We start from the raw sequence: 22015 nt of genomic DNA, 5'->3' as shown, positions 1-22015 counted from the left end.
GAGTGTGTGTGACTGTGTGTGTGTGTTGAGCTTTTCTGTTTCTTCAGCTCCCCTCTTGGGGATGAAGCAGGGTCTCTAGGCATTAGAACTCTGGTTGTTGGAGCCTGCCACCAGCAGTTTAGTGCTGATGGCAAGGAGGCTCACCTCAGGGACTGAAAAACTCTTCTCCACACAGAGAATTCTAAGTGACTCTTGAAATAGAGGGAATTGAGAATGCAGACAAAGGCAGAAACTTGAGAGGAAAGCTGCTGAGCATTATATGCACATAGCTCTGTAAGAGTTGTGAAAATGGTGGTGGTGTTCTCATAATTTCTTTGCAAATATATATGTATTTTAAAAGGCTTAGGTCTCTCAGCTGCTTCTTTTCATCCTTATTCTTAGAGAAGTAGGCAAAAGACATGCTTCCACAAATTATAAACACCTGGTTTTGTTTAGTATACTATTGAGGGAAATTAGGAAAGTTGCAGAAACATTCAGTTTTCCTAAATTTGTTTTACAAAACCTGTGACAATGCACTGCAGACATATGCATTGTATTTAGTTAGATCCGTTTAATAAGAATCATTCTTACCAGGACACCTCCCAAATCCTTCATAAATATAAAGCTTTAAAATATTTGTCCCCTTTTATAATTAGTCTAGATTTAGCAGTGGGTCTTCCTGATTTGGGAGGAAGCATGCTTCATGGTTGCCTGGCAACAGCTAATCGTGGTATTAGGGGCCAACAAACAGTTGGCAGAAACTGTAAATTCTTTTATCTTGTTAACAAAAAATGATGGTTAAAGATAACAGCAGTATATTAAGTCTGTTCTGTTGTTCAAACATATAACTTAAGTGATAAATTCCTATGCTAATATAACCTCAGTGTGCTGCTCAAATTTATAGCTTGTTTAGAGAACCTGCTCACTTCGTACTTGAGTCACATGTCATCTGCTCATGGTACTGAAACTCATCGGGTAGGACAGTGATGTCATAGAGGCGTCGTTTTCTCAAGGGCTCTTAAGACGAATCTGAGGTTTTTGTTGAATGATGGGTTTTGAAATGTATGTGAAGCTCCAGCATAAACGTCTGAAGTCAGGGTTCTGGTTCTTAAGCAGGAGCTGCAAGTTCACCATCAATGACCTCAGTTCCCATCTCCTAGTGGCCCTCAGTGGGTACAGACACCAGCACCCAGCCTGTGTTATCCGTCCTGGTGCCGGCCAGGCCTTCCTCTCATCCCCTCCAGATCAGCCGGGCTCAGCGTAAGTTTTCTAGGACAACTTCATAAAATGAATTCTCATTTCATAAGCAAATATAGTGTGAGTCATGCTTTGGCCACATAGAATTAAGAAGGAAGAAAAAACACTATTTATTTGGTTGGTACTTTTTTTTTTTTTTTTTTTTAAGAAACTACACTGTATTCCAGATTTGTCCCAAGATCACTGTCAGCTTCCTCTCCTCTGGGTATATGTTTTTAAAGGACATTGTCTATTATGGGTCAGGGTCCCCCGCTCCACCAGGCACTTCTGTGTGTATTTTCTCACTTAACTCCTAGCTCTGTGCAGAAGGTTTGGGAGACACCAGTACTTAAGCCAAGTCTTATGAGGTCCAGACGGGGAGGAGCCGGGTTGAACGTCCAGGTTTTTTCTGGTTTCTAAGCCCATACTCTGCTTTATCTTTAGTTTTGGGCCCAGTTTTCAGAACACATCCAGAATCATCCATTTACCCAGCGAACCAACATAAGGTATCAAATGAATGGCCAAGATGTTGAATGTATTTCATCCTTTGTTTCCTTGATTTCTAAAAAAAACAGCCCTTAGATATTTTTAACAGGATTTTTAAAAAGCACCCCTTGTTGTGTAAGTTCTCTTTTCTATATGATCTTTGCCGCCTCTCCTGCCTCCACCTCCACCATAGTCAGAAATCTCACGTCTGAACAAACATCTCTCTCCTGTCTTCACCGCAGTTCTGCTCACAGCCACTTTCCCCTTCAAACTGGACATTTTGGATTTTCCCTGCTAACCTTACCGCCCCTCCCCGGGCTCCAGCTCAGCAGGAAGAAATGCCGTCAGCAGAGACTGCAAACCCAAGCCTGTCCCTTTTCAGTGGTATTTTTACTACGAGCTGAACTACTTCAGCATCATGTAAACACGCTGGAGTGTGTTAACAGCTGCCTCTCTTTTAAAGTTGAACCAGCTCAGAACTAAAAGGGGAACTGCTTTCAGGTTCTGTTCAAGTTTGCATGTGACAGCATCAAAGCTATTTTTAGCAGAGTGATCACCGGCAAGAAGCTGGAAACGGCTGCCTTCAACTATCAACAGTGGAAAGAAAGGATCATTTATGCACTGCTGCAGCTCTTGAGTCCATTTATATGGGAGACACAGGGGTGTGTAAATCTCTTCTTCAAAGTTACAAGGCATCTTGTCCCCCATCACCTTTGCAGAGACAGGGCAGTGTTAATTTAGTGCTTGGTTGCCTGGGCTCCAAGTTAAAGTAGATATTCTGATAATAGTGAATTATAGGACTGTCCTCAATGTCTGTTCTGAAAAGAAGGCGATGTATAGGTGCTCAGAAACATCCACTAAACTTTTGAAGTGTTTGTATTGTTTCTTCAGTTTTCCTTTTCTTTTCCGTAGGTCACCAAACTCAAGAGACAGCAGGGAACACGAGGTAGTTATGTAAGCATCATGGCAATGAAGAGAGCATGAGTCACGTACTAGCCATGCGACCCTCATTAAGTGACTTTTCCTTTCTGAATTAAGTGTTCTTAGCTGCAAAATGAGGATCATAATACCAGCCCTATATACTTTATAGGGCTAGTTTTTTTTTTTTTTTTTTTTAGCGGATGTTTGTTGAACACCTACTCCATGCCAGTTCCTGGGGACATGAGCTGAATCAGATAGTCAGTGTCTTCAGAGAGCTCACAGTCTAGCTCCGTAAATAAATAACTTATAATACCGTGTGTTGCATGGAAAGGAGACAGCATAAGACAGATAGGATCTGCTCTCAGCAGGGAGGGAGACAGGAAGAAGACAGAAGGAGCAGTATTTTCAAGACTGCATAAAAGTTTGCACAGAAGACAAGGGAGTGAGGGACATTCCAAGCAGGGGCAACTGAGTAGCAATGACAGAGGTCAAAGGCGCTCTGGTGTCTCCAAGGGACCATGAGCAACTTGGGTATTGTCAGAGCAAAAAAACTACAAGACAAGGGGTGGCAGGAGAAGCTGGAGCAAGTGGAGCCAATTGTTTAGTGCTAAAGAACCTGGAAGTGGCACAGGTCACAGGGAGCCAGGAGTCATTTTGAGCACACGATTGACTGGATTATACACAAATTAAAGTGGAGTCATTGCTAGCAAAAGTCCCTGAATCTGTGTATAGGAAGTGGTAGCAGTTTAGTGCAGGCAAAGAATGCCCTACACATGAAGTGTCCTCCCTGGAAAGGCTAAGCTGTAGAGCAGTACTGAAACTTGGTGGCCTGTGACTCCTTTGAACAATGCCATTGAAGAGGGTGGAGGTGGACAGAGAAGGGCAGATGAAAGAGAAGTAGCATACCTTCTCAGACCCGATTGGTACTGGGCTCTGCAAGTGGCTTTGGAGGATAAGTCACATCCTTCAGGAGCTTTCAGTCCAGGTAGCATTGACGAGGAAGGTGTGAGCTTTGGCAGCAGTGTGTGGCCTGTGCGTGGTCAGGGGACTTGCAAAGCTGAGCCCAATGACCCACTACCAAGAAGCACAGCCCATGCGTGTGAGTCAGTTTCCTCCAAAGGTTTCAGGAGGCTAAGGTTTTTCGGGTTATGTTTAAAGCTTCAATTGTGTGGTCCTTCTTATACACCATAGGAATTTAAAGAAGAGGGAAGCACAGAACAAAACAAAGTAAAACAAAGCAAAACCCTCACAATCATACGTAACTGTTTACACCCAGAAAGAAAGGAGCTGAGAAGGCACGGTGTGCTACCACATTTTGTAAAGCTTGATGGACACACCCTCATAGTTACATAACTATGGCCAAGAAGTGACATTACTCTTTTGAAACTATATTCTCTTTGAATTTAATGCTATCATGGAAGTTTGGCAACATTATTTGCCTCAGTTCACTTCCAGGAGAGGAATAGATGTTTCTATAGTTTTTCTCGAAGAATCAAATGGGTATTAGGTACTAGGTGTGTAAGAATCAGTTTCTTCGGCCCCAGCCCATGTGATGGTAGAAGAAAACCAACGCCCTTGGCCTTCCCAACCATTTCCTTTTTGGTTTTCCTGAGCTACACTATGTGGGGAGGGACTGAGAGAGGGACATGTGGGACAGTTTGTGAACAGCAGAGAGTCACAAGAAAGGAAAAGCTTGGTACAGGTGATGAGGGAGGTGGCCAGAGGTCACCAGGAAAGGAGGGAGTAGACAGGGCACCTTTGAGGTCGAGCCGGGCCTTTCTGCTCAGTTGGAAGTATCAGGACAAAGACATGGTTAAGGCGCCGATGCCCATCACAGTACTTTGTTGCCTTGGGAGACAGAAGAGATTACTTTTTGGAATTTTTTTTTTATTTTGAGACAGAGTCTCACTCTGTCGCCCAGGCTGGAGTGCAGTGGCATGATCTCGGCCCACTGCAACCTCTGCCTCCTGGGTTCAAGCGATTCTCCTACCTCAGCCTCCTGAGTAGCTGGAATTACAGGAGCCTGCCACTGTGCCCAGGTAATTTTTGTATATTTAGTAGAGATGGGCTTTCACCATGATGGCCAGGCTGGTCTTGAACTCCTAACCTCGTGATCCAGCTGCCTCGGCCTCCCAAAGTGCTGGGATTACAGGCGTGAGCCACCGAGCCCCACCACATTTTTTTTAAGATGGGGTATCACTCTGTCACGCAGTCTGGAGTGCAGTGGCATGATCATGGCTCATGGCAGCCACAAGTTGCTGGGCTCGAGTGATCCTCCCATTTCAGCCTCCTGAGTAGCTGGGACTGCAGGTGCGTGCCACCACACCTGGCTAATTTTTTTTTTTTTTCTTTTGTAGAGATGGGATCTCCCTATGTTACCCAAGCTGGTCTCAAACTCCTGGGCTCAAGCAATCTTCCTGCCTCAGTCTCCCAAAATGGTAGGATTATAGGCACGCCTTACGTTTTGGAAATTTAAAATCACTTTGTCACTTTGAAGCCAACCATAAATAGATCTAATAAACCATAGGAAAAATGTTTTATAAAAAACATAAACATCTGAGGCTGGGTGCAGTGGATCATGCCTGTAATCCTAGCACTTTGTGAGGCCAAGCCAGGCAGATCACATGAGGTCAGGAGTTTGAAACCAGCCTGGCCCACATGGTGAAACCCCGTCTCTACTAAAAAAAACAAAAAAATTAGCCGGGCATGGGGGCAGGCACCTATAATCCCAGCTACGTGGAAGGCTGAGGCAAGAGAATCGCTTGAACCTTGGAGGCGGAGGTTGCAGTGAGCCGAGATTGTGCCACTGCACTCCAGCCTGAGCAACAGAGCGAGACTCCGTCTCAAATAAATAAATAAATAAACAAGTGAACAAACAAACATCTGCACTATTACATACAACTTTAGCATTTGAGTGCCCGGATTAGGTCTTCCTGATACAGCATTTAGATCGAGGTGTCCCTTCTATGTCATCAGCTTTCCAAAATCAGTATTTATGTCTCTCATCATCATGGTGGACTATGGGATGGGACTAGCTGTCAAAGGGAGGAAATGAATAATCAAGGGAAATCACAATTTCTCCACAAATAGGTTATTTTCTTGTCTGTGACTGGTTTTCAGCATCATAGGAAGTACCAGGAGCCAGACTGTCAAAAACTTGGATTAAAATATATACATTTCTTGGCAGGGCATGTTGGCTCACGCCTGTAATCCCATCACTCTGGGAGGCCGAGGCAGGCGGGTCACCTGAGGTCAGGAGTTCGAGACCAACCTGGCCAACATAGTGAAACCCTGTCTCTACACAAGTACAAAAATTATCTGGGCATGATGGCGGGTGCCTGTAATCCCAACTACTCGGGAGGCTGAGGCAGGAGAATCACTTGAACCTGGGAGGTAGAGGTTGCAGTGAGCCAAGATTGTGCCATTGCACTCCAGCCTGGATGACAGAGCGAGGCACCATCTCAAAAAAAAAAAAAAAAAGTACATTTCTTGATCTCTAAAATCCTGAAAGATAAATAGGGCATAGTAACTTTTGTCTTTATTATTGAGATACTTCGCTGAATGTTGTATCAGTTCATGGAGTAATAAGGGGGTTGTGTTACTCACATTATATAATGGGCAGTGCGTGGTTGTTGGTCACCACCTCAAAATGATGCTGCTGTGCTGGGACAGAAGATGCAAGTGTGGCCAGCCTTCTTGCTTCCTTGCGATTCAGTTCAAGGTGAAATGATATTTTTACTCACTGTGTGTTTGCTCTTGATGGAGGGGATTTTAGATAAGGTTTTGCCACTGTCTTTGGATCAAGCACTCTAGCCATACTAACACTGTCTAGTCCTCAGCTGGTTCCACCTGTTGCACTGGAGCCCTTTGTACCGATGTCAAGACCTCCGTGAAACTATTGCCAAAGGAAGGAGGGACTGGCTGGGCTTCCTCAGTCTCAGAGTTCTTCCAGTCCAGACTCGGCCACCTGGTCCCTCTCTGGGGTCAGCATGGCCAGAGTGGGAGGTGTAGAAGATATCCCAGGGCCACTTTCTATCATCTCCATCTCCGAGGCAAGCTGCTCCTTGAGGGACTTGGCTTCCGTATTTGGGGATCAGTGAGGCTGAGATGGAGAGATTCCATGGGATAGAGCAAAGCCTCCAGGTTTCAGCTCCTCAGGAGTGCACCAAAGAGAAGATATTGAAGGGCTGCTGTATTAGTCTGTTCTCATGCTGCTAATAAAGACATCCAAGACTGGGTAATTTGTAAAGGAAAGAGGTTTAATGGACTCACAGCTCCACATGGCTGGTGAGGCGTCACAATCACAGCAGAAGGCAAAGGAGAAACAAAGGCACATCTTACATGGTGGCAGGCAAGACAGCTTGAGCAGGGGAACTCCCATTTATAAAACCATTGGATTTTGTGAGACTTATTCACTACCTTGAGAATAGTATGGGGGAAACCACCCCCATGATTCAAATCTCTCCACTTGGCCCCACCCTTGACACTTGGGGATTATTACAATTCAAGGTGAGATTTGGGTAGGGACACAGCCAAACCATATCAGCTACTTTCTAGGCTGTGATAATAGCAGCACTTATTGAGCACATACTGGATGTGAGCACCCAGAAGGTGGATGTCACCTTTGGAGGATCTGTAGTTTTTCCAGGGAAACAGCTGGAGAACTGGCAGGACAGTTGGCATTGAAGTTCCACAGCAGCACTTTTAGGGCTCATAGGAGATTCAGACGAGGGTCAAGGAATCTGCATGGGCCTCGTGGAAGATTGTCAGTGTATTCTACCCAACAAGAGGGACATTGTCCAGAAGATTCTAGTGTCTGGTTTTATTCTTGGCGTAGTAACCAAGGCATCCAAAGGCAGCTGCAAGAGTTCCTCTGTACATCTCAGAATCCTTGAGCTAATTTGCCATCCATGTCCCTGCCTCTTGGAGAACGGGGTGGTTACTTTTGTCACAGGGTCCTCATAGCAATATAAAAACATGTTTATTCAGTGAATAGATGAGTAAGAAAAAAGAGAGTAGGGAAACCAGCCCTTATTTCTAGAGCATGGCAGTGGAGCAGCAGAGGTGTCACCTGCCTTATGTACTGTCTGGCCAGCCATTAGGAAATGTCTGTTTGTCTGTCTGTCATCTATCTATTATTTATATATTAAATTGTGGTAAAAGACACATGAAATAGAATGTACCATCCAGCCTTTTTTTTTTTTTTTAAATAGACGGAGTCTCCCTCAGTCGCCCAGGCTGGAATGCAGTGGTGCCATCCAGCCATTTTTAAAGTTTCCAGTTCAGTGGCATTAAAGATACTCAGTTGTTGTGCAGCCAGCACTGCCATCATCATTTTTTTCGTCTTCCAAAACTGAAACCCTGTACTCATTAAACAACCATTCCCCCGGTTCCCCTCCACTTAGTTCCTGGCAACCACCATTCTCTTTCTATCTATGAGTTTAATGACCCTAGATACCTTATATAAGTGGAGTCATACAGTGTTTGTCTTTTTTGTGACTGGCTTAATGCCCTCAAGGTTCATGTTATAATGTATGTGAGCGTCTCCTTCCTTTTGAAGGCTGAATATTATTCTCTTGTTTTGTCTGTCCATGCATCCGTCGAGGGACAGTTAGGTTGCTTCTACCTCTTGGCTATTGTGAATAATGTTTCTCTTTTCTTCTTGTTGTTTTGTTTTTTTAGAGACATGTTCTCTGTCTGTCACCCAGGCCGGCGTGCAGTAGCATGATTATAGCTCACTGTAACATTGAACTCCTGGGCTCAAGCCATCCTCCTGCCTCAGGTTCCCAAGTAGCTGGGACTACAGGTGTGTGCCACCATACCTGGTGACTTAAAAACAAATTTTTTTTTGGTAGAATCAGGGTCTTGCTATGTAGCCCTGGCTGGTCTTGAACTCCTAGCCTCAAGCAATTCTCCTGCTTTGGCCTCCCAAAATGCTGGGATTGTAGGCGTGAGCCGTCGCACCCAGATGTGAATAATGTTTCTATGAGCATGGGTGTACAAGTATCTCTTCAAATCCCTGCTTTCAGTTCTTTTGGGTATATATCCAGAATCGGAACTGTTAGATTTTATGGCATTCCTATGTTTAATTTTTTTTTTAAAGTATTTATTGATCATTCTTGGGTGTTTCTTGGAGAGGGTTTTTTTTTTTTTTTTTTTTTTTTGAGATGGAGTCTTGCTCTGTTGCCCAGGCTGGAGTGCAGTGGCACGATCTTGGCTCACTGCAAGCTCCGCCTCCTGGGTTCACACCATTCTCTCGCCTCAGCCTCCTGAGTAGCTGGCACTACAGGTGCCCGCCACCACGCCCGGCTAATTTTTTTGTATTTTTAGTAGAGAGGGTTTCACCATGTTAGCCAGGATGGTCTCGATCTCCTGACCTCGTGATCCACCCGTCTCGGCTTCCCAAAGTGTTGGGATTACAGGCGTGAGCCACCGCGCCCGGCCCCTATGTTTAATTTTTTTAGGAACTGCCATACTGTTTTTTTTCAGAGTGCCTGCACCATTTTAAGGGGATGTCTTTTGCGCTGCCTCCGTGGCATTAGTCTGGGTAATGTCTTTTATAGTTACTTAGCTTTTCCTTTTACTTGCCTTTCCCCTGTTAGTTTTACAAATGCTGTTCTCCTTCCTATGACTCCACTTATGTTTGAATCGTATTGCTTAATATCTGGCACTTTGGACAGGTTTGGGATAACAAAGGCCATAGATAGATTCATCCACACTAGCACAGCAGGCCCAAATTCTGAAGCTGTTTCTCCTCTCCTCTAGCCCCTTTAGAAATGTTGAGTTTAGGCTGGGCGCGGTGGCTCACGTCTGTAATCCAGTACTTTGGGAGGCCGAGGCGAGTGGATGACCTGAGGTCAGGAGTTCGAGAGCAATCTGACCAACATGGCAAAACCCCGCCTCTACTAAAAAATACAAAAATTAGCCAGGCATGGTGGCAGGCACCTGTAATCCCAGCTACTCAGGAGGCTGAGGCAGGAGAATCGCTTGAACCCAGGAGGTGGAGGTTGCAGGGAGCTGAAATTGTGCCATTGCACTCCAGCCTAGGCGACAGAGCGAGACTCCGTTGAGAAATGTTGAGTTTATCCCTGGGGCCCCTGGGCAGATGTCCTCTGGGGAAGTCCCAAGCTGCTGCTTCACAGATGAAGCTAGAACCAAACTGGCCCTACTAGACTGAGAGCTCTTGGCCCAGCTGCTCTGCCTCCCTCAACTCCACCATTCTAATTGTGATTAGTAGGCTCATTTGCATCTAAAAGGAGTAGTTTTCTTATCAACACCATTGAGTGGAGTACCAGTGTGCTCCATTTATATAGAGTGGCCCATTTAAATCAGGGCCCATTAAGCAGTAAAAGTAAATGTGGGTGTTTTACAAATGCAAATATATCATGCAAATAATGTACTTTATACTGAATGATGCCTTGGTTTTCATATGTAAAATTAGAAACTGTGTAGCACAAAGATAATGATAAACACCTTTGCATCTGTTCATGAGATGTATCATAAGCTGTATGCATCTAAAATCGTAGCCGTGGTTTTAAGCAGAGTTTTTTCAGTATATACTCAAAACATGCATCCCATGTTATAAAAAATATGCATGTATTTATCTAGTTATTTATCTGTTCCTAAGGAATCAAGAAATCACAGAAAAGAGGAATCCAGATTACCTAATCTATTACTTACTATTAATGAGATTTATAATTTTCTTTCCATTTTTAAATATTTTTGAGTTTTTATTTGAGATGATGATAGTGAAGAAGATGTGTTACTGTAGGCTAGTTTCTTTGTGAGAGATTTAATTATGTTTATAAGAGATGTTTTAAAAATCCTGGCCGGGCATGGTGGCTCACTCCTGTAATCCCAGTATTTTGGGAGGCTGAGGCAGGAGGAGCTCTTGAGCCTAGGAGTTCAAGAGCAGCCTGGGAAACATAGCAAGATCCAGTCTCTACCAAAAAAAAAAAAAAAAAAAAAAAAAAAAAAGCAAAAATTCGCCAGGCATGGTGGCACGGACCTGTAGTCCCAGCTACTCCGGAGGCTGAGGTGGGAGGATTGCTGGAGCCTGGAAGGTTGAGGCTGCAGTGAACTGTGATTGTGCCACTGCACTCCAGCCTGGGTGATAGAGTGACAGAGTGAGACCCTGCCTCAAAAAAAAAAAAAAAAAAAAAGGAAAAAAAAAATCCTTAGTGTTTGAGATAATTCTGTGTGGGAGGTGCAGGTAGCATTCCCGCTGTTTTTCGGAATCACTTAGAATAATGACAACCATCTTCTGTATGCTGTGAACCTGGCCAGGTTCTAAGCGAGGAGTCACTGTTAGCCTCTGCTCACGTGACGTCTGCCACAGTAAGGTGAGACACACATAACTTGTGGGTTAAAGGTATAAGGCGTTAGAATGGGAAGACACTGCAGAGTGCAATTAATTCCCAGATGAGCTGCACAGAAGGTATTTGTCAGAAGGATTCAGAGGAGGGAGAGGTTGTAGGGTGAGAGTGACCAGATAAGGTGTCCTGGGTACCTGGGATTCGAGTTGAACTTTAAAGGATGAATAGGCTGTAACAGGTGAAGAGAACACAGGTCTAGGGCATTTCATGCAGCCGAGGGAGAGATTGGGCTTGGGTGGCCCCAAGAAGCCTCTGGGGTGCAGGTGTTCTGGAGACCTGTGCCAGGTGGCATATTGACAGCAGGAAGGACATGCTGGGAAGGAACAGGAGGGCTTCTGAGGGGTACCAGAACCGATCTGCTCTCACCCTGCCCTGTAAGCATTTGTTACAGGAAAGGGGTCCCGATCCTGACTCCAAGAGGGGGCTCTTGGATCTCAAACGAGGAAGAATTCAGGGCGATTCCATAGAGTAAAGTGAAAGCAACTTTATTAATAAAGTAAAGGAACAAAATGATGGCTACTTCATATATAGAGCCGTCCCGAGGGCTGCTGGCTGCCCATTTTTATGGTTATTTCTTGATGATATGCTAGACAAGGGGTGGATTATTCATGCCTCCCCTTTTTAGACCATATAGGGTAACTTCCTGATGTTGCCATGGCATTTGTAAACTGTCATGGTGCTGTGGGAGTGTAGCAGTGAGGACGACCAGAGGTCACTGTCATTGTCATCTTGGTTCGGTGGGTTTCAGCTGGCTTTAATGCAACATGTTTTATCAGCAAGGTCTTTGTGACCTGCATCTTGTGCCGACCTCCTGTCTCATCCTGTGACTTCTTCTGGTTTGAGCGGATCTGGGAGGTAGGGGCAGCTGAAAGCTGCTCCGTGCAGAGCCCACTGGAGATACCCCCCAGCATCTGGAAACAGAATCAGCTGTCAGTGGGGAAGTGGCAAACCCAACCTTTCCACAAACTCTCCTAGGAAAAGAGCATGAGAAGAAAAGAGGAGAGGGCTAGAACTCTAGGAACACTCTGATGGTGGGGCCAAGCCTGGACAGAGAGCTAGCCGACTGTCCGGAAAGAAGAGTGGGAGGAGCAGAACCCAGACCAGGAGGGTGTTTTGTAGCTAAAGGTGGAAAGGATTTTTAAGAGATATTGTCAAAAGTAATAGAAAGTTTGTGTAACCCAGAAAGAGGCCTCTCATGTGAGTGCAGGTGGGAGGTCGTGCGGTGGGGAGGGGAGAGAGGCTGGAGTGACATCAAAGGCAGTGACCCCTCGTCTTAGTCTGTTTGTGCTGCTGTCACAAACTGGGTAATTTACAAACAATAGATCTCTCGCTATGCTGGAAGCTGGGAAGTCCAAGATCAAGGCTGTGGTAGGTTCATTGTCTGGTGAGGGCTGCTTGCAAAATGGGGCCTTGAGCGCTGTACCCTCCAGAGGAGAGGAGCACTGTGTTCACATGGCAGGAGGCAGAAAAGGGGGGTGACTCCCTCCTTTAAGCCCCTTTATATGGGTATCTAATCCCATTCATGAGGAAGGAGCCCTCCTGGCCTAATCACCTTTTAAAGGCCCTACCTCTTAACACTATCATCTTGGCAACACCTGAATTTTGGAGGGACACATGCAAACCATAGCACCTGGGGAACTGGGGGACCCAGGTGACCCCTGGCAGGAAGAGATTGTGGTGGTGACATGAGGGAGTGGAGGCTGGGCTGTCGGTGCCAGCTTTTGGGATTTATGAGCGCAGGAAAGAATAATAGGAGCCAAAAGGAGGACTTGGACACCAGTTTATGTGTGGCGATGGTTAAGATAAGAAATCATCAGTCCTGGGAAGGGGGAGGTGAGTAGAGACAAGGGGTAGTGGAGGGAGGAAAGATTCCAGAGGAAAAGAAGGGTAATAGAGATGTTACTTTGGCAAGTAAGAAGATGCACACGCAGGCAGAAATAATGGAGCCAGCGAACGGAGGTAGAAGGAAGGACATGTCCTTGGTTTAGAAAAGAGGAGGTGACGGTGCCTGCCGAAAGGTGGAGGGGGAGGTTTGGGACTTGATGAGTGGAGAGATTGGGGCCAGTGTTCCTGGGTTCTCATTTGGAAGCAGTTTTATCCCCCAGTGGACACACAGCAATAACTGGAGACATTTTTGGTTGTCACAGCTGATGAGGTGGGTGTCACTAGTGTCTAGTGGGAAGCCAGGAAGACTGCTGAACATCTTACCATCCACAGTGTAGTGTCCCAGGACAAGAATTACCCAATCCAGAATGTCAGTAATGCTGAGGTTAAGAAATCCGGCCGTAGGTCAATAGCAATTTGCAAACACGTTCAAGGAATGAAGTCCCAACTGAATGGCAGGCTTTGGGGAATGTGATGAAACTTCAGTATATTTAAAACAACACAATAAGGGCCACAGGAAGAGGGCATGAGTGGCCAGCCGCAGATTTGCATTGCCAAAGACAGGACCCCAGGGCAGCAAAGCAGAATGGCAGACATGCAGGGACTGCTGGAAAGACTGGAGTGGGCTGTCAGCCGCCTGGAGTCGCTGTCTGCAGAGTCCCACAGGCCCCCTGGGGATGGCAGGGTAAGCAAGAGTGTCTGTGGAGGTGTGGCACCCTCCGTGGAAGCCTTTGATAAGCTGATGAACAGCATGGTGGCCAAGTTTTTAAAGAACAGTAGGATCCTTGCTGGTGACATGGAGACTTGCGCAGAAAGGGTATTACGGGGCTTTCCTTCTGATGGCATCTCATGACCAACAACCCCGAGAGAATGCATGGCTGCATTTCTGAAACCCAAATCAGAAAAGATTCAGAAGTCCAAACCTTCAGAGAGAGAAACCGAGGGAGTAACATGTTTAGTCATTTCTCAGATGTCAGCAAAAGCCTCCCTGCCCTTGACTGCATAACTGTGTCCCCCGAATCCGGTACTTAACATCAACGAGATGTGTGATCCTGCCACCTTTTACACTAACAGGGTCTTAAAGGGCTACAAACATGATTTACACCGTGTGGATTGGGTGAGGTCATATGTGAACATTTGGAGTGAGTTTCAAACATGCGTCAAGGAGCACCACACCACGGGCCTCACGTGGAGCAGAACAGGTCCGCAGCACCCACATCAGCGCTTTCTGTTCTCTCCTGAGGGCCTGACCTTTCTCCACATCCTCCTCCTCCAGGGCCCCTCCACTTTTTGAGAACGAAGACACAAAAGAAAAGTCCTCTCCTTTATGCTCAGCTTTATTTGCCCGACTTAACCAGGGAGAACCCTAACCCGGCAGAACCAGGGCTCTGGCACATCACAGATGACCAGAAGGCCTATATAAGTATCCCAGCCTGCAGGCTCACGGAGGGCAAACTACGTCTCCTCACAGAAGCTACACTCCAAGTCCCACATCTCCCAAACCTCGTCCTTCCCAGAAACATGCACCCGTGTTCAAGTTGGAAGGAAGTAAATGGAGAGCAGAGTACCAAGAAGACAGGAATGACCTTGTGATTTCAGAGACTGAGCTGAAACAAGCGGCTTACATTTTCAAATGTGAAAAATCAGCTCTCCCGATGAAAGGGAAAGTAAACTCCATTCCAGTGGAAAACTGTAAGAAGTTTGGTTTGGTCTTTGACAGTGTGGTGGGCGTTCGGGAAGTGACCAACTCCAAGTACATTCAAATCCAGGTAATGGGGAGAGTACCAGCAATTTCCACTAAGAAGACAGAAGGTTGCCACACATACCTAACTCGGGGAAGATGCATTAGACTGTGAGATTGTGAGCATCATATCATCCAAAATGAAGATACTTATTCATCAGCGTGGTAATGACAGTGAATTTCCTGTCCTTGAGCAGTTCGAGACAGCATGGGATGGATCCGAGTTGGTCAGTGAACCCCTTCACCTGAGTCCCTCCATCAAACAAATAAAAAAGTAGCAGTAAAGAACTGGAAGTTGCAGAAGCACCTTCCACTTTAGTTTTGGCCTCCGACAATTCTGTGCTATAGACACAGCATCGTTTCTGGCACGACTTTGTGGGCATTTTGAAATACTTCACGTTTCTTCATGATTTGCCTGTGTGCGTGTGATTTTAGTTCCACGTGGTGACTTGTGAACATTATGAATTTAAAGGAAAAAAAAAAGAAATCTGTTCCCCTCATATCACAAACATAGTAACTGATAGGTAAAAATACTGCATGATTCAGTTTTCCATGTATGTTTAATTGCTTGTTGAAAAATAAACTAAGATGTACATTTTTATCTTTTAAACAATTTCAATATGATGTAGTAGTAATGTGCCCTGAGAAATGTGCAATTTTTTTCTTATTGTGAGCACATGTTCACCTTTGGCAGTGTGGATATGCTGTCACCAGGAGTACGTATTTCAGCCCACGCTTTTAAAAGATGTAAGAACATTTCATATTAAGGACCAAATTCAGGTTCTTTGTCCTTGAAAGACCTATATTCTTTATAGTTACTAAAAACCAAAAGTATAAATCCAAATTATTCATCTTATATGTATTTCTACCATGTCATTTGAAAACTTACTTTTCTACGTAAGAGATTTTTATGTCAACAGATTGATGGGAGGAAACAGTGCTTTTGCCATGTAATACCTCGCAGTGTTGCCCAAAAATCAAGCTCAGTGTCTGTTTTCCAATTTTGAACATGTTAAATATCAGATGCCTTCTAATGGTGTCTTTGATGTTTTATTATAGTCTAATTTTTTTCTTTTCTGCCTGCCAGACTTGCTAACCAGTCGCAAAAATGAACATGAGAAAAGCCATAGATGTATTACTTCTCCTAAAGCCTAAGGAATTATTTGTTAGTTTGGCTTTCTGCTCTGATTTTGTAGTCTTGCTAATACATGCTTTTTCTTTTCTTTTCTTTTTTTTTTTTTTTTGAGACAGAATTTCACTCTGTCACCCAGGCTGGAGTAGTACAGTGGCACGATCTTGTCTCACTGCAACCTCTGCCTCCTGAGTTCAAGTGATTCTCGTGCCTAAGCCTCCCGAGTAGCTAGGGTTATAGGCGCCTGCCACCACGTCCAACTAATTTTTGTATTTTTAGTACAGACAGGATTTCTCCATGTTGGTCAGGCTGGTCTCAAATTCCTGGCCTCAAGTGATGGGCCCACTTGCACCTCCCAACTGGGATTACAGGTGTGAGCCACCGCACCCGGCCCCATGCTTTTTTCAATGTTAAGAGAAGTTATGATAGTCCTTTGTATCTTTTCAGTACGTAGTGTTGAAAAATCTGCAACTTCTTGGATGACATTTAGTGAATTATAGTATAATGCTTACGGACCCAGTGCAAGCATATATATATATATATATATATATATATATATATATATATATATATGTATATATGTATATAGTGCCTATTACAGCCTTTGGAGTATGTCATTTCCATTTTTAAAATATCTTCTATATCTGTGTAGTATTTGGATTATTAATGCTCACATACCAAGGTTTTGCTATAAAAGTTTTGTTCGTATAATGTTGATAGTAAACATTATTTTTCAACTGTAAACTTATTCTGAAATAAAGTAAAATGATAATTGTTTAAAAGTAAAGTAAAATAGCTCAATAGATATGGTGCCAGAGCAGCTGCCACCTATCAGATTCTCATGGGTCCTAGTGGTATTAGGCACACAAGAACTATGTGCAGGCTGATACCTTTGAAATCAGTTGAGTCTCCAGTTTCAACATTTGGCTAAGTTTACAAAGCAATTCCATTTCTTATCTTGATTGGTGTATTGCCCTCTGAGTAATCTTGCCACACTCTCAGTTATAGTGTTGGTGGGCCTAGCTGCTTGTGGTCTGATCACTTCAGTCATGCCTCCTCAGTAATTGTCACCCTCTGAAATGGGCCACTCTTGGCAGGTTTCTACCTGGTCTCTTTCTGTCTCTTGATCGAGTGCCCATTTTGGATCTTTGCAGGATTCTGCATGGAGCTATTTTTTTTTTTTTTTTTTGCCACAAGTTCTTGCTCTGTTGCCCAGGCTGGAGTGCAGTGGTGCAATCAAGGCTCACTGCAGCTTTGGAACTCCTGGGCTTAAGCGATCCACCCACCTCAGCCTCCTGAGTAGCTGAGACCACAGGCACATGCCACCACACTGGGCTGATTTTGTTTATTTTTTGTAGAATAAAAAAATGTTCTATTTTTAATGTTTCCCAGGCTGGTCTCAAACTCCTGGGCTCAAGTGATCTTCCTGCCTGGACCTCCCAAAGTGCTGAGATTACAGGGGTGAGCCAACAGAGTTACTTTTTTTTTTTTTTTTTTAAGCATTCTTTAGAGTAAGTGACATCTGTGAAGCTGCTTCTTGGATATTTAGTAACTGTTGCTACTTTAGACTGAGAAGTATTTGCAATTAGAACATCTCAAAGAATCCTTAAAGAAAAAAGGAAGAGAAAAGTGCAGTTACCTCATCTGTCACAGGAATGGAAAAAAGGGCCGAGTTGGGAGAGTTAAGGATGTCTAGGAGGAAGTGCTGGTGCCCACCTAACAACGGCCAAAATGTTGCTGTGTGGCCTTGAGTGTGTCAGTTAACTCTGAACTGGGGTTTGCTTGCAATCAAGACTACCACTGGGGCTGGGCGTGGCTCACACCTGTAATCCCAGCACTCTGGGAGGCCAAGGCAGGTGGATCTCTTGAGTTCAGGAGTTCGAGACCAGCCTGGCCAATGGCGAAACTGTGTCTCTACCAAAAATACAAAAAGTAGCCAGGCATGGTGGTGCGTGCCTGTAATCCCAGCTACTCGGGAGGCAGAGGTTGAAGTGAGCCCAGATCACACCACTGCACTCCAGCCTGAACGACAGAGCAAGACTCTGTCTCAAAAACAAAAACGACAAAAAGAAGAACCACCTCTGGGATTTTTGCAGTCTAGAAAGCATTTTTTCTTACCCATCATCTCATTTTATTCTCACACACTAGATGTTATCATTTGCCCTCGGCTTGCAGGCATGGAATTGAGACTTTGACAAGTTAAAAGACTTTCAGTCTGTGTTTTAAACAAAATTCCTGAGTCCAAATCCCGCAGTCTCTCCACTTCACCCTGGATTGGACCCTGTGGCCACAGAGATCCCTTTTAATTGCCGGGACACTCAAGCTTCTTTGGAAGGTTAGAAAAATGTTGAGAGTGTCCCTGAGAATCTGAACTTTCATCTGTGCTCTTAGTGATGCTTCTCAAATGGTGAGTGGTATTTTGTGAAGCTTCCCACACACGTCTCTGTCCAGCCTGCTGTGGTTGCCGTGTTCCAAATGCCAGCGACTGACATCCTTCACTCAAAGAGTCCCTGTTACAGTGTGGCGTAGGTCACATTTGGTTTTCTATTATTTCCTGGTGATTAATCCCCAGTTATAAGGCAAAACAATGGAATTTCAAGGATTTTTTGGGGGGTGATTCTCCCTTTGTTACAACTGCTTTGACTGTTTTATTCCTGGGGAAATTACAGTCTGGTGGTAGATGTCACCCATCCGAAGGGATTGCCATCACAGTCCATCTCCAGCGCTAAGAGTATGATAGGACTCTGTGCTCGGTTGCTTAAGAGTAGTGGGTAAGCTCTGGCCTCCATGAGTGCTAAATCAGGGTGGGCTGGTCTTGCTACACCCATTTTCTCCTCCCACCCCATCCTCGTTGGTTTGGGCTTTCTGCTTTGTCGTGTGCTGTGGACCATTCTGGCAGAAAGCTAACCACGGGGGACATTCAGAGATTCTTCCTTTCTTCCCACCCCAAGCACTTTAGGCTTTCATTCATTTCTTCAGAGTCCTTCTTATCATCTCAATCTCTCTGTTCTTTCTTCCTCCCCCCCCCTTCTTCCCTCCCTCCTCCTCGCCCTCCTCCCCTCCCTCCTCCCCGCCGTCCTCCCCTCTTTTTTTAATACATTAACAAAAATTATTTATGTTGAAGTGGGCAGATCACTTGAGCCCAGGTGTTCGGGACCAGCCTGGGCAACACAGTGAGACCCTGTCCTACAAAAAAAAAAACAAAAAAACTTAGCCAGGCATAGTGGTGTGTGCCTGTAGTCCCAGCTACTCTGAGGGCTGAGGCAGGAGGATTGCTTGAGTCCAGGAGGTGGAGGCTGCGGTGAGCCGAGATTGTGCCACAACACCCCCAGCCTGTGTGACAGAGCAAGACCCTGTTGCCAAAAAAAAAAATTGTGGTAAAATACATATAATTTATCATCTTAACTATTTTGTAAGTATGCAGTTCTGTAGTGTTAAGTGCATTTACATTGTTGTACAACCAACCTCCGGAACTCTTTTCGTCTTGTAAAACTGAACCTCTGTACCGATTAAACTCCCTACTCCTCCTTCCCCGAGCCTCTAGCAACCATCATTCCATCTTCTGTCTCTGTGAATTTGACTATTCTAGATACCTCTTCTGTGTGGAATCAGACAGTATCTGTTTTATTTATTCTGGCTTATTTCACTTAGCTTGCTTTCAAGCTTCATCTATGTTGTAGCATCCTCTTCTCTCTTTTTTTTTTTGTTTTGTTTTGAGACAGAGTCTTGCTCTGTCACTCAGGCTGGAGTGCAGTGGCATGATCTCAGCTCACTGCAACCTCCGCCTCCTGGGTTCAAGCAATTCTCCTACCTTAGCCTCCTGAGTAGCTGGGATTACAGGCATGCACTACTATGCCTGGCTAATTTTTGTATTTTTAGTAGAGACGGGGTTTCACCATGTTGGTTAAGCGGGTCTCAAACTCCTGACTTTGTGATCTGCCCACCTTGGCCTCCCAAAGTGCTGGGATTACAGGCGTGAGCCACGATGCCTGGCCAGCTTCTCTCTTTTGTAGGTCTTAGTTCACATTTGGCAGGTGAGATCTTAGAAAACAGTCCTTTTCTTAATTTATTTCTCATTGAGATCCACAGAAAGTTCAGCTGGTGAATTACAGGTGTGTGTCTTGGCGGAACCTCCCAGGGTCTTGGTTTATAATCCAGGTGGTTCTCACAATGGTTAAGGTCCCTGGGTGTAGAGAGAACACATGATGGATCACATCATCTTGCTAAGAGCCACCCTCAGGCTGTCCAACCTGTTGACTCAAGGTATCCCCTTGGGAGCTGGAGGTAGTGCAGCTCAGAGTGTGGGATCCGGGAATTACTGAGGGCTGAGTCTCTGGCAGCTGCCGGGTATGCTGTTCAGGATGGTATCACTCACCTCTTGGGATTTGCAGGCTCAGCGCTGCTCTTAACGATCAGCCGGATCAATGTTCTCAAATGCCAGGTCGCACTCCACCTTGCTGGCCGGCAAGGTCCTCTTAACCTGTCGGTCCGCTTTCTTTGTTACAAAGTTGGTCTGGCTTACACTGCTGAAGGTCATGGGATTTTTGTTAGCGTATTATTGAAATGAGACATTTGTGGCACTGGTGTTGTATTGTTTCTGCTAATAGGAGCCTGCGTGTCTTTCACATATGGTTAGTCTGATTGCTTTTTCTAGCCTGGGACTTTGCCTTGGAGAGAGTCCTAGCAAAATACCATTCACAGCCTTCTTCCATGGGGAAGGATGACTAAGAGTTTAGTGCTGGAAGAGCAGAAGAGGAAAGCTGGAAGATTAGAAATGAAATTGGAGCTGTTGATGTGTGTGCCTCTATGGTACAGTGGGCAAGCCCTAGTCCTTCTTGGGTTGATCACTAACTTGTCACGCAGTGCCTTGGGCAAGTCCTTTCACCTCTCAGGACCTCTGTCTGTCTCCCTATAGAATGGGGAAGGTGGCTGGGCATGGTACCTCACACCACCAGTGCTTTGGGAGGATGAGGCAAGAGGATCACTGGAAGCTAGGAGTTTGAGACCAGCCTCAGCAACAGAGCAAGACCTTGTCTCAATTTAAAAAAATAAAAAAAAAAGAATGGATGGGTCAGGCATGGTGGCTCACCCCTGCAATCCCAGCACTTTGGGAGGCCAAGGCGAGTGGATAACTTGAGGTCAGGAGTTCGAGACCAGCCTGGCCATTGAAATCAGTTGGTGAAACCCCGTCTCTACTAAAAATACAAAAATTAGCTGGGCTTGCTGGCCGGTGCCTGTAATCCCAGCTACCCCGGAGGCTGAGGCAGGAGAATTGCTTGAACCTGGGAGGCGGAGGTTGCAGTGAGCTGAGATGGCACCACTGCACTCCAGACTGGGCTACAGAGCGAGACTCTGTCCAAAAAAACCCCCAAAAAACAGGAAGGTGGTTTCTGCCCTGCTCACCCTGCAGAATTAGAGGATTCCATGGAAAAGGGTTGATTACTATGCTCAGTAAATGGTAACTTGATCCTAGGGTCAAGCAATGCAAACACCATTTTAAGGTGATTAAAACCCACTCAGGGTTAACAAGGGGCCCCCATGGTCATTTCTCATGGCAGTGATATTTACATGGCTGGGTATGGAGCGCACCCCATTCTTCCCCTTCACCCACCACTCCCACCGTCCCCGCTCTTGAGCTGCCTGAGGATGGGTGGTTTGCATCTCCTCCCACAAAGACTTCTATCACTGGTTTCATCTCTGAATTACTGTGGTTAATAGACATTTCTAAGTAATTTCATGTACTATGTGTGGTTTTAACCAGCTTTAAGCTTTAAAGGCCAATCATGCAGGGACATCTCCAGATGGAGGGGGAAAAAAAATCAAGCTTGTTGCCTTCCCAACCTGCAACCACTGGAGGCATAACCATGAATCTGTCTATAGGCATCGCTGGTCTCATTAGATAGAGTCAGAGGAGTTTGGAGCCAGGTAAGTATGACAGCAGGTTCTTAGAGGTCATAAAATAGGGTTTTAAATTTTCCCCTCAAGCCTTTCTCAACACCAAGCACAATTCTCAGCAGGGGTTTAATAAATCCTCGGATCTTCTAACAGTTAGAAGATGTCATTTTGAGGAACCATCCAAAAGAAGCGTGTAGATATGGGCCAGGGACCTTGAAAACTGTGCAGTCAGCGTGGCAGGAGCTGACTTGCCCTGAACTGGAAAGAGACCACTTGTGAAGTCATCAATTACAACAGGGGCCAGGAAAGAGAAGATGGTGGCCAGTCCAAGTCTCTCTCCACTACTAGAGTACAGATAAGTTCCAC

At 45.2% G+C, this 22015-nt stretch overlaps 1 protein-coding gene and 1 pseudogene across 14 annotated transcripts in view; both read left to right on the top strand.

Moving 5' to 3' along the window:
• Positions 1-22015, top strand: part of FOXN3 (forkhead box N3) — a 459693-nt gene that overhangs the window by 310511 nt on the left and 127167 nt on the right. The gene's annotated exons all lie outside the window — the stretch shown is intronic.
• On the top strand, positions 8801-16266 carry LOC129049807 (adenylyl cyclase-associated protein 2-like; annotated as a pseudogene).

The sequence above is a fragment of the Pongo abelii genome, chromosome 15, assembly GCF_028885655.2.
Source record: "Pongo abelii isolate AG06213 chromosome 15, NHGRI_mPonAbe1-v2.0_pri, whole genome shotgun sequence".
NCBI lineage: Eukaryota > Metazoa > Chordata > Mammalia > Primates > Hominidae > Pongo > Pongo abelii.
This window is presented reverse-complemented; position numbering and strand designations above follow the sequence as displayed.